The following is an 11,496-nucleotide window of genomic DNA, read 5'->3' as shown; positions in this document are numbered from 1 at the left end:
GGACAATGGGCACTTTTGTATGGGGAGTGTCCCATGGATGTATACTGTTGAGACATATGTCGTTTTAAAGCTCTTAATCGTAGTATTATTTTATTGTATGGCACCAACCTTGGACCACTTGCAGGGACCGAGCTATATAAAAAAAGAAGTTGCGCATAGAAGCAGTTATATTTCCTTATACGCGGGATATAAAAAGTTTTAGCGTATTTTATTCGAAAGAATATAAAAAATGCTTTATGTTTTTTGTATCAACACCAATGATAAAGTATTTAAAGGGACACAATGTACAGTTTTAAAAAATCGTCATTCTAAAAATTACTTGATACACAGCGAAATAAGAGTGTATACAAATGCCATGTATATCATATGAAAAGTATTTTTATAAGCTATTTTTCGTATAGTATAACTGGGGTCAAATCGTTGCAGGGACCAAAATAAAACCATTTAATGAGTTAATTAATTGTAGTTAATTACGCCTTAACTTTTCTACTCAACGCCAGATGTCGCTCTAAAGCAAAATTCTACTTGACGTAAAACATTTATACATAGCGGTAATCTCGTCAGTCTTACTCCATCATTTTAAAAAGTATAGACTAGTTTATGGTTTTCTAAAGTTATGTCAAGATGACTCTGAATGTAATATTGTCAACAATAATTGTCAAAACACGCAATTTAAAATATTCAACATTGTAATTACAAAATAGTATATTTCTAATACGCTATAATTTTCTCCAATCGAAAGGCACTCCATTCCATTGATCTCAGAGAGTATGCTCCTTGATGATCTTCACTATTCATGGGGTAGGTAAGATAAAAGTATTATTTTTTCTCGTATAGCTGCTATATAGCGTTCGACTCCATGGAAAATAAAGGCTCCAAATTATATAAAAAATGTAGCATATATACAAAGTGCAATTTAGATAGTATTCCAGAAAAAAATGCGCCAATGTAAATGCTGAAAAGTTTCCGTATTGTCGAACAAATTCATATCTACTTCTGATCTACGCGACCTTAGAAGTTTGGATTGTCCTACCTAATCATTTTACATTTTATTGTTTTCAGAACAAGAATTATTTTACTTCCCACTGTCTATGTAAGGGGACTTAGAGCGGATTCATACTTTACTATACGTGTCGTGTCGAATGATAGTCCCTATGTCAGTTTCTCCAATTCTATTTTGCGTAGGATAAGTTAAAAAAATAATTAAAAATATGTTTTACCGTATTTTTATTCGTGAAATGTTACCTATATTTCTAAGTTAATGATTGTACTATACTTCAAAAAATATGTCTGACAAACATTTTACATGAAAGCCATTTTTCCCCGTAAAAATGAACCATCTTTTGAATTTATGATAATTTATTCATATTTTAATGTACAGTCAGCGTCAAATATTTTGTAGCAGTCAAAGTGGCCAAATAGTTCGGTACACCATACTAAATATATGGTGTACCGAACTATTTGGCTACTTTGGTTGCTACAAAGTATTTGACGCTGACTGTACTCGGGTAATATTGCAGGCATTATATCAGCACCAAATAAATGCTGTGAACCAGATATATAAAGTGTTTTAAGTGGCGAATAACGTTTCCAAATCGCATTTTCTTTTAACATATCATTCTTTTTTCTTTTTTTTTTGCTCTTTTTTTCACGACCGGTTTGGTCTAGTAAGTCGATGATCCTGGGTTTGAATCCCGGTAAGGGCATTATTTGTGTGATGAGCACAGATATTTGTTCCTGAGTCATGGATGTTTTCTATGTATTTAAGTATTTGTATATTATATATTATTATGTCGTTGTATGAGTACCCACAAAACAAGCCTTCTCGGCTTGCCGTGGGACTCAGTCAATTTGTGTAAGAATGTCCCTATAATATTTATTTATTGTTATTATTATTGTATGTCCGGTAACAGAACTCCCCAGGAGCACTCGGATGTGTAAGGTCGCTACTCCCCAACTTATTATAATTGTTATTACTTTCAGCATTTTTAAGTTATTCATCGGACACTGAGGCCATTGAAGTTTTAAGCTGGCGGCATCAAAATGGAGTACCTAGGTACTGTTTCAAATAAATGGGTGGTAAGTAAGTACATTTGGTGAAGTGGAACTGCTGATGTTGTTCAGAAACGGAACTCTTCCACGCGCGTGATTTGTCTTCTTTGTAAGCGAGTAAGTTTCAAGTACCAAGGTTTTTAGGAACCTTTGTGTCAAGGTAAAGGTCTGACGATGGGTTCCATGAGGAAGCGAGGGAACACCTCAAATCTTATAGGCATATAGTAATTTTGGATTTTCATCAATACTTTAAGCTTTTTAATTCCCACTAGTGGCATTTAATGAAGTGGAACTTCTGATGTTGACCAAAACGGAACTCTTGAACGTGCGAGATTTTTCTTCTTTGTTTTTTTTTTGATATAAGAGGCAAACGAGCAGACGTCACACCTGATGGTAAGCGATTACCGCCGCCCATGGACACCTGCTAAACCATAGGGGTTGTAAGTTCGGTGCTGGCCTTTAAGATTGGAATACGCTGTTTTCTTAAAGTTTTAAATGTCGTATTGGTCCGGAAATACCGCAGGCGACAGATCATTTCATAGTTTAGCTGTATGAGGCAGGAAGTTTCTATAGAAATGCACAGTTGAGGACTGCCAATCATCTAAGTGGTGAAAATAAAAATGTTGTAGCGTAGAGCGCTGACGAAAAGAGGCGACAAGTATTAATCCGAGCAATTCGATGGAACACTCGCCGTAATAGATTTGTCCTGATAAGTTTGTAGAAAGTAAGGTTGTTAAGAAACATCTGTGTCTAGATCCAGATCTGATAGATACCTCAAACCTTATAGAAATACATATAGTTTTTTTTTGGATTTACATCAATATCTTTAGGCGTTTTATTAAAAAAAAAGCGACATTTAATCAAGTGGAACTGCTGATGTGTTCCAGAACGGAACTTTTCAACGCACACGTTTTGTATTCTTTATTAAGCTTGTAGTGAGTAAGGTTCTTAAGGTGTACTTAATACATCAATGTCCAGTTCTGATGATGGGTTTCATGAAGAATCGAGGGAATTCCTAAAATCTTTTAGGCATACATGTAATAATTTCTGGGATTTTATTTACATATCAAGCATTATTATTAAAAAAGTGTCATTTGACTAAAAGTAACAGCTGATGTTGACCAGAATGGAACTCGCCAACTCGCGCGCGATTTGTTTTATTAGTTAAGTTTGTAGCAAGTATGTTTTAAGTATTAAGGTTTTTAGGAACATTTGTGTCAAGGTAAAGGTCTGAAGATGGGTCCCAAGAAGAATCGAGGGAATTTCTTAAATGCTATAGGCATATATGTAGTACTTATTGGATTTTCATCAACATATTATCAACTTTTATTCACAAAAGTGACATTTGATGATGTGGAACTACTGATGTTGACCAGAACGGAACTCCAACGCGTGCAATTTTTCTTCGTTAAGTTTGTAGCAAGTAAGGTTCTTAAGAAACATTTTTGACAAAGTACAGTTCTGATGATGGGTTTCATGAAGAATCGAGGGAATTCCTAAAATCTTATAGGCATACATGTAATAATTTCTGGGATTTTATTTACATATCAAGCATTTTTATTAAAAAATTGTCATTTGACTAAGTGTAACAGCTGATGTTGACCAGAATGGAACTCGCCAACTCGCGCGCGATTTGTTTTATTAGCTAAGTTTGTAGCAAGTAAGTTTTAAGTATTAAGGTTTTTAGGAACATTTGTGACAAGGTAAAGGTCTGATGATGGGTCCCATGAAGAATCGAGGGAATTTCTTAAATGCTATAGGCATATATGTAGTACTTATTGGATTTTCATCAACATATTATCAACTTTTATTCACAAAAGTGACATTTGATGATGTGGAACTACTGATGTTGACCAGAACGGAACTCCAACGCGTGCAATTTTTCTTCGTTAAGTTTGTAGCAAGTAAGGTTCTTAAGAAACATTTTAGACAAAGTACAGTTCTGATGATGGGTTTCATGAAGAATCGAGGGAATTCCTAAAATCTTATAGGCATACATGAAATAATTTCTGGGATTTTATTTACATATCAAGCATTTTTATTAAAAAATTATCATTTGACTAAGTGTAACAGCTGATGTTGACCAGAATGGAACTCGCCAACTCGCGCGCGATTTGTTTTATTAGTTAAGTTTGTAGCAAGTAAGTTTTAAGTTTTAAGGTTTTAAGGAACATTTGTGTCAAGGTAAAGGTCTGAAGATGGGTCCCATGAAGAATCGAGGGAATTTCTTAAATGTTATAGGTATATATATAGTACTTATTGGATTTTCATCAACATATTATCAAGTTTTATTCACAAAAGTGACATTTGATGATGTGGAACTACTGATGTTGACCAAAACGGAACTCCAACGCGCGCAATTTTTCTTCGTTGTTAAGTTTGTAGCGAGTAAGATTCTCAAGAAACATTTTTGTCGAAGTACAGTTCTGATGATGTGTTTCATGAGAAAGCGAGGGAACTCCTCATTCTCCTCAATTCTTATAGGCATATAGTCATTTTGGATTTTCATCAATATCTTTAGCTTTTTTTATTCACATTAGTGGCATTTGATGAAGTGGAACTAGTGATGTTGACTAAAACGGAACTCTTCAACGCGCGAGATATTTTCATTTTTTGTTTGTTGTGATATAAGAGGCAAACTAGCAGACGAATCAACTGATGGTAAGCAATTACCGCTGGCCATGGACATCTGTTACACCATAGGGATTGTAAGTGCGGTGCCGGCATTTAAGATAGGAATACGCTATTTCCTTAAAGTTTTAAAGATCGTATTGGGCCGGAAATACCGCATGCGACAGATCATTTCATAGTTTAGCTGTATGAGGCAGAAAGTTTCTAGAGAAATGCACAGTTGAGGATTGCCAACCATCTAAGTGGTGAAGATATAAATGATGTAGCGTAAAGTGGTGACGGAAAGAGGCGGCAGAGATTAATCCGAACAATTCCTCGGAACTTTTAAGTTTGTAGAAAGTAAGGTTCTTAAGAAATATCTGTGCTAGACACCAGTGTCTAGTGTCTAGGTCTGATGATGGACAGCTCAAACCTTATAGAAATACATATAGTTTTTTTTTCATCAATATCTCTAGGTGTTTTATTTAAAAAAAGTTATATTTGATCAAGTGGAACTGCTGATGTTGTCCAGAACGGAACTTTTCAACGCACGCGTTTTGTATTCTTTATTAAGCTTGTAGCGAGTAACGTTCTTAAGGTGTATTTATATCAATGTTCAGTTCTCATGATGGGTTTCATAAATAATCGAGGGAATTCCTGACATCTTATAATTTCTGGATTTTTATTTACATATCAAGCATTTTTATTAAAAAGTGACATTTGACGAAACGCAACAGCTGATGCTGGCCAAAATGGAACTCGCCAATTCGCGCGCGATATGTTTTATTTGTTTATTTTGTAGCAAGTAAAGTTCTTGAAGATATTTGTGTCATAAGGTCTAGTTCTGATGATGGGTTCCATGAGAAATCGAAGAAATTCCTCAAATCTTATAGGCATACAATACATACAGTAATGTTTGGATTCTCGTCAACATATCAAGCATTTTTATTTAAACAAGTTAGTGATATTGACCAGAACGGAACTCTTCAACGCGCGCGATTCTTATTCTTTGTTAAGTTTGTAGCAAGCTAGGTTCTTAGGAAACATTTGTGTCAAGGTCCAGTTATGATGATGGATTCAATGAGGAATTGAGGATTTTAAATCGATTTGAATTCTCAATTGGGAGGAATTGAGGATTTTCGTCAACATATCAAGTTTTTTTTATTTGAACAAGTGACATTTGATGAAGTGAAACTGCTGATATTGAGCAAAATGGATTTCTTCAACGACAAGTATTTTACCTTAGGCGGTTTTTTTTATTTATTTCGTTTATAGCATGTAAGGCTTTTAAGGAACATTTGTGTCAAGGTCCAGTTCTGATGATAGGTTCTACGAGAAACCGAAGGAGCTTCTCATATTGTATAGGATAGGCATACATATAGTCATTTTAGGATTTTCATCAATATTACAAGCATTTTTACTCAATAAAGTGACATTTGATGAAGTAGAAATTGCTGATGAAGAACGGAACACCTCAACGACTTCCAGATTCTTTATTTTTATTACTCTTCTTTCTTTTTCATTATTCTTAGAACAGGTATTTCTACTAAGTGAACTGAACTGCTACTATAGTAGGTAGGTAGGTTAAATAGGTTAAAACTGTAAGGATTATTATGTATAAGTAGTCTTTCTTTTAATTAAACATAGGTAAGTAATTCTATTTAAGTATAAGTATCTTTAAAAAAAACATCAATCGACTCTTATCTGTCACTAGTTCTAGTTTCAGAGTATAAAATCCGGGTACAGAGCCACGGCTAGCCGGGTAGCCAGACAGTTCGAATACGGACAAGTTATTGTTAATAAAAAATCTTATCGTCTTGCAAAAGTGAGGTAGATGTGAGCGTAAAGGAAACACAGCAGTTGCATATACTACAAAAAGTTATTGTCATAAATGTATAGGTTTCGAATACATGAATATAAAGTTAAAATGCTGGTAAAAGTATTAGTTTTTATCATTAACCATTTTATATCCCAACAAAACTAAATGCTTACCTAATGTAGGTTACGTTAGGTAATAAATAAATAAATATGTAGGGACAATCTTACACAGATTGGCCCCAAACTAATCAAAGCTTGTACTATGGGTACTAGGCGACGTTAAACATACTTATTTAGATAAATATATATTTACGAATATACATAGAAAACACGCATGCCTTAGGAACAAATATCTGTGTTCATCACACAAAGAAATGCCCTTACGCGATTCAAACTCGGGACCATCGGCTTCATAGGCAGGGTCACTACCCACTAGGCCAAACCGGTAGGCAAAAGGTAAAGATAATTAGGTAAAGACAATGAATAATTAAACGTATTATAAATTGACACCAATATCCATCAAATAGTATAACTAGGTATGCTAAGAGCGTGCTTCAGGCCATTACGTCGCACCTTTAGAATGAAACTAATTTGACTCAAAAAGTACGACTACTTTATATATGTAGTTTGGTAGAACAGTAAGAACTCACTATATGTGTCTCTTTTTCATGCGGTGAAATCCCCCCACCCGGAAAGGGTAGCGACGCCCATTTTATCGACTCTCGAGTCGACTCCAATCTGATACTAATAGTAAGTAAGTACTTACTTAGTAAGCAAATTGTAGTAGTCATCCCTTCTTAATAAAAGGACGGAAGGATTGTAAAGATACTACTTTTTAACCGACTACAAAAACTTTTTTTTTGTATATATGTTAAGTAAGATCTTCGTCATTTCTGAACCAATGTTGAAAATTAGTTATGGTTTGAAAGTGGGTATATAGTTCCAAGATGGTCCTATTTTTGACAAAACCACGAGGAATTAAGGGAACTCCCCAAATCTTATAGGCATTTTTTAGTTTCATCAACAGACCAGGCATTGCCATTCAAAAAAGTGCTATTTGAAGAAGTGGAACTTCTGATCAGGACCAGAAAAGAACTCTTTAACGATGCGTATTTCACGCTAGACGATTTGTCTTCTTTGTTATGTTTGTAAAGAAGCTACTTGCTTAACGAGGTTTAAGGAATATTTGTGTAAAGGTCTAGCTTACATCATGGGTTCCATGAGGAATTGAGGCAACCTCTCAATTCTTGATGGAACGTAAAACTGTTTATTGACATAATTGTCGATAGGTATCCCATCTGCTCTAATTTACCCCACTTGACGGTACTTACATGAAAAAAAACTTCTCTTAAAAATAGGAAACCGACTTCAAACATAGGTATTAGAAAACAATACAAAAACTGTTATTATATTTTCAGAAACCATACGGCAATAATGAGGATGCATCGACATAAGAAGAATCGAACATGGGCAAGATAAAGTTCAAGAAAAAAGCAAATATAATGTGTACTTGTGTGTAGTCAAAGAAAGTTGAAAAATAAAGCATAATTAATGGCCATAGAATACAGAACCAATACACGAACATTAAGACTATTAAAAATAGACATATAGGTTGATCGTACTACTCGTACTAATGTATTTCTTTTGTTCAATTATATTATTGCATTAAAGTTAGATTCTCTAGGTATATATTATTCATAGGTTCTGTATTCTATACGAATTGTTTTAGTGTAATTATTGTACTAAATACCGTTGACCGCCTGTCAACAGTATTTATTTCTACATTACTATCACAGAAGATTTTAGGCCCTTCAGTAGTTTTTGAATTAGTATTTACTATGGACAAATATAGCGAAATGTGAGTTTTTACCTAAAATATCAATCTTTTGTGAACGTGGTGTAGAGTATATACCGCCTAAGACTGAAGTAGCTACGCGGGCAACGGGTTCAAAATAGAATCGTGTTCATGGTCGGCCCATGGTAAAAATAATTAGGTACCCGTAGACCCGCTGGTGAACACTGTTTATGATAACACTTAAAATAAACTCTGTGGACCCACTACGAGAACATATTGGAGAGACTAGAGATAATACACCGCTTTAAGGGCGGTCGCACTCGGCATTGACATCTGGCGTCTAGATGGCGGGTGGACCTCAGCGAATTTCAAAGAAATATTTATAAACATCCAATGACGTTCGGCTCGGACACCAGATCTTCAATCTCCTGATTCCTGTGGAGTCTCCAGGTTCCATCCTCTCCACGTGTGGGTCCTAGGATTTTTCACGCTGCCAGACTCCGATGACTCGGGCACGTAGTCCAGATGGGTGAGGATCGTGCAGCCTGGAGGGCGTACTCTGAAGTTCCAAATGGCCGAAGACCGTCTAGACGTCCTAGGTAGGTCCCGCTGGAGAGACGAAATGCAAAAAGACCTTAGCGAACTCGGCGCCGTCGACTAGATGGAAACGGTTTTGGACAGAGAAGCATGGCGGTCTTTGGTGTCGGAGGCCAAGATCCACTTCGGGTCGCTGCGCCACAGCAGTAAGTAAGTATAAACATACTGTACCTTCTGTGTACCTAACCCAAAACAAGATATTTAAGAAAAACTCCACCCGCCATTCTGACGTCAGGATTGCGGTTGGACCTATGAAACCTTACATTATACCGCACTAAAAGTATGCAGTTATATGGTACAGTCGCCATCAGATATATCGGAGTGGCCGAGGTGCTCATAGATATCTAAACACGCACTCTAACCTCTTGACAGTAGAGGCATGTTCAGATATTCGTGGGTACCTTGGCCGCTGCGATATATATGATGGTGACTGTACCTTCAGTGTACCTCTGTAAATAGAAATAGAAACCGGTGTACCTCTCCCCAAAACAAGCTAGGCTAAACTCATGCACAATATAACTGCATACTTTTAGTGCGGTATAATGCAAGATTTCATAGGTCCACCCGCCATCCTGACGTCAGGTTGGCGGGTGGACCGTTTTGTAAAATATCTCGTTTTGGGGAAAGGTACACTGGTTTCTATTAAAGGTACACTGAGGTACACAGAAGGTACAATATGGTTATAAATATTTCTTTGAAATTCGCTGAGGTCCACCGCCATCCTGACGCTTACCATATATCTAAAGACCGACCTTAGGGGCAATAACGATAGTGCTAGTTCAGTTGTGTCATTCACAAATTCGAGCCAATCGTGCTGTCTAACGCAACTAGATGCGATCAATCGCGTGCGTAATGCGAACTCGTCAACCAATCACGTTGTGGCACTTGTGGCGTTAGACTGCACGATTGGCTCAAACTCGTGTGCGTAACACCGCTGTACTGGCCCCATTCTTATTGCCCGTAAGGCCCGTCCTCAGATATATTATGTCAATGACACAGTCGCGATTTAAAAAAATCACATCGCTTCTGCTACCAAATTGTTGAGCATAACGTTTTCCTATCCATAGGTTCCATCTGTCCAGTAGGATCCACCATCTCGATCCACCAGATTGAAGAGATTGTTACTAACTGATGGATCGAGATAATGAAACCTACTGAATAGAGCGGGTCGATTGGATATAACAAAGTACGCTTATATGAAACGGTGCTCCGGTGTGCGAGTGAGACAGTCAGGCCAATTTGAACTTGCATTTGACAGAAAACTGATTGTCTCCATCAAACGCTACCAGTTCCATTGCCGGCCTCTTCGCTGCCTTCTATAGTGGTTCAATCTTACCTTGCTTATGAATAAAAAGGGGCGTGCACACCGATATTAGAGTAATATTGGAATCATATCAGTTAGTTGCGGGCATCTCGCTCACACAAATACATGCGTATAAGTGCGAAATGAACGCACGAATGACAGATAAATGGTATCATTCCAATATTATTCTAAAATTGGTTTAATGTCAGTTGCACTTTCGAATTGGCCTACATAGCGATTTCCTTAGCCTGCACACCGGATCGGCGTGTGGGCCGGCATCTAGCTAATGTAAAGCACCCTCATTAGGTGCTTTTAGCCTTTTGAACGGCAAGAACACCTAAAGATGTGGTGAGAGAAAGCCGCGCGTACCTCATGCACTGCACTAGCTTTACAGCTTGCATTGCGACCAATGTATGCCGCTCACCGCCCCGCCGGTCGCGAGGGTCCAATCCGCGGCCCTAGAAGACGTACTTTACATAGAAACAAGAACACGCGAGCATTTTGTGAGTTGTGTATGTGTACTTGTGTTATCTAGGCGCACAAACGGTTACAATATCAAGAAGTGTACACCGCGTGTGCAGTCCAACACGGGAGCACGGGTGCGATTTGAAAATAACGCGCTAGCGACGCATTACGACATTGATACTTTACCCTTTCAACGCCATAACAAAAACGTTACTCACATGCCAAGGTCACGGGCGCAAGTGAGCTTGAAAATGCATGAGTATTACATTAGGGACTTTGACAGCGATTATAACAGCTATAATCATTAATGTGTTCATGGCCCTTAAATCATGTCTAGTGACGGCGCCTTTAGATGTTCTTGACGTTCAAAAGGTTAAGGGCGTTTGCTAGCTGGCGCGAGTGCACGGAGCGGGTGCACGCGCGCGGGTGCCTTTGTAGGTAAAATTCGTCGCACGCGTCCGCGCCAGTTAGCGTCCTCAGTTACTGTTTTTCGTTAACCCGCTCCAGCTAGCAAACTAATCGCAAATGGTCCGAGATTGGCGCAATAACCATGCATTCCCATATCTGGATCTGGATGCACCTATTCACCAATGCTTGCTTTAAAATAACTTGTCGACTCGTCCTGATAATATTTGTGCGACCGTGAAGAAAATCTATGCCGTCACTTATTTTTCAATTTATATGAAATAAAGATGTTAAATGTATTCAAAAGTTTTTATTTAATAAGGTATGTATAAGTGCTCTGTGCATCCGCACCAGCTAGCGGTGCCCTTAGCAAACCAATCGCAAATGGTCCGAGATTGGCGCAATAACCATGCATTCTCTTATCTGGATCTGGATGCACCTATTCACCAAT

The 11,496-nt window shown here is 37.5% G+C and overlaps 1 long non-coding RNA gene across 3 annotated transcripts; it reads left to right on the top strand.

The window, feature by feature from the left end:
* Window positions 1–8,158, top strand: LOC133530553 (uncharacterized). Of its 3 annotated transcripts, XR_009801333.1 has the most exons (3): window positions 1–801; window positions 1,984–2,056; window positions 7,899–8,158. It is a non-coding gene; the product is annotated as an uncharacterized LOC133530553 (long non-coding RNA). The 3 variants fall into 3 exon arrangements; XR_009801331.1 differs by lacking the exons at window positions 1–801; window positions 1,984–2,056 and adding an exon at window positions 3,343–7,230; XR_009801332.1 differs by lacking the exons at window positions 1–801; window positions 1,984–2,056 and adding an exon at window positions 3,343–7,234.
* Window positions 8,159–11,496: the final 3,338 nt, after the last annotated feature.

The sequence above is a fragment of the Cydia pomonella genome, chromosome 23, assembly GCF_033807575.1.
Source record: "Cydia pomonella isolate Wapato2018A chromosome 23, ilCydPomo1, whole genome shotgun sequence".
NCBI classification, from domain to species: domain Eukaryota; kingdom Metazoa; phylum Arthropoda; class Insecta; order Lepidoptera; family Tortricidae; genus Cydia; species Cydia pomonella.
Note: the sequence above shows the minus strand (reverse complement) of the source record. Positions and strands in the feature narration are given on the sequence as shown.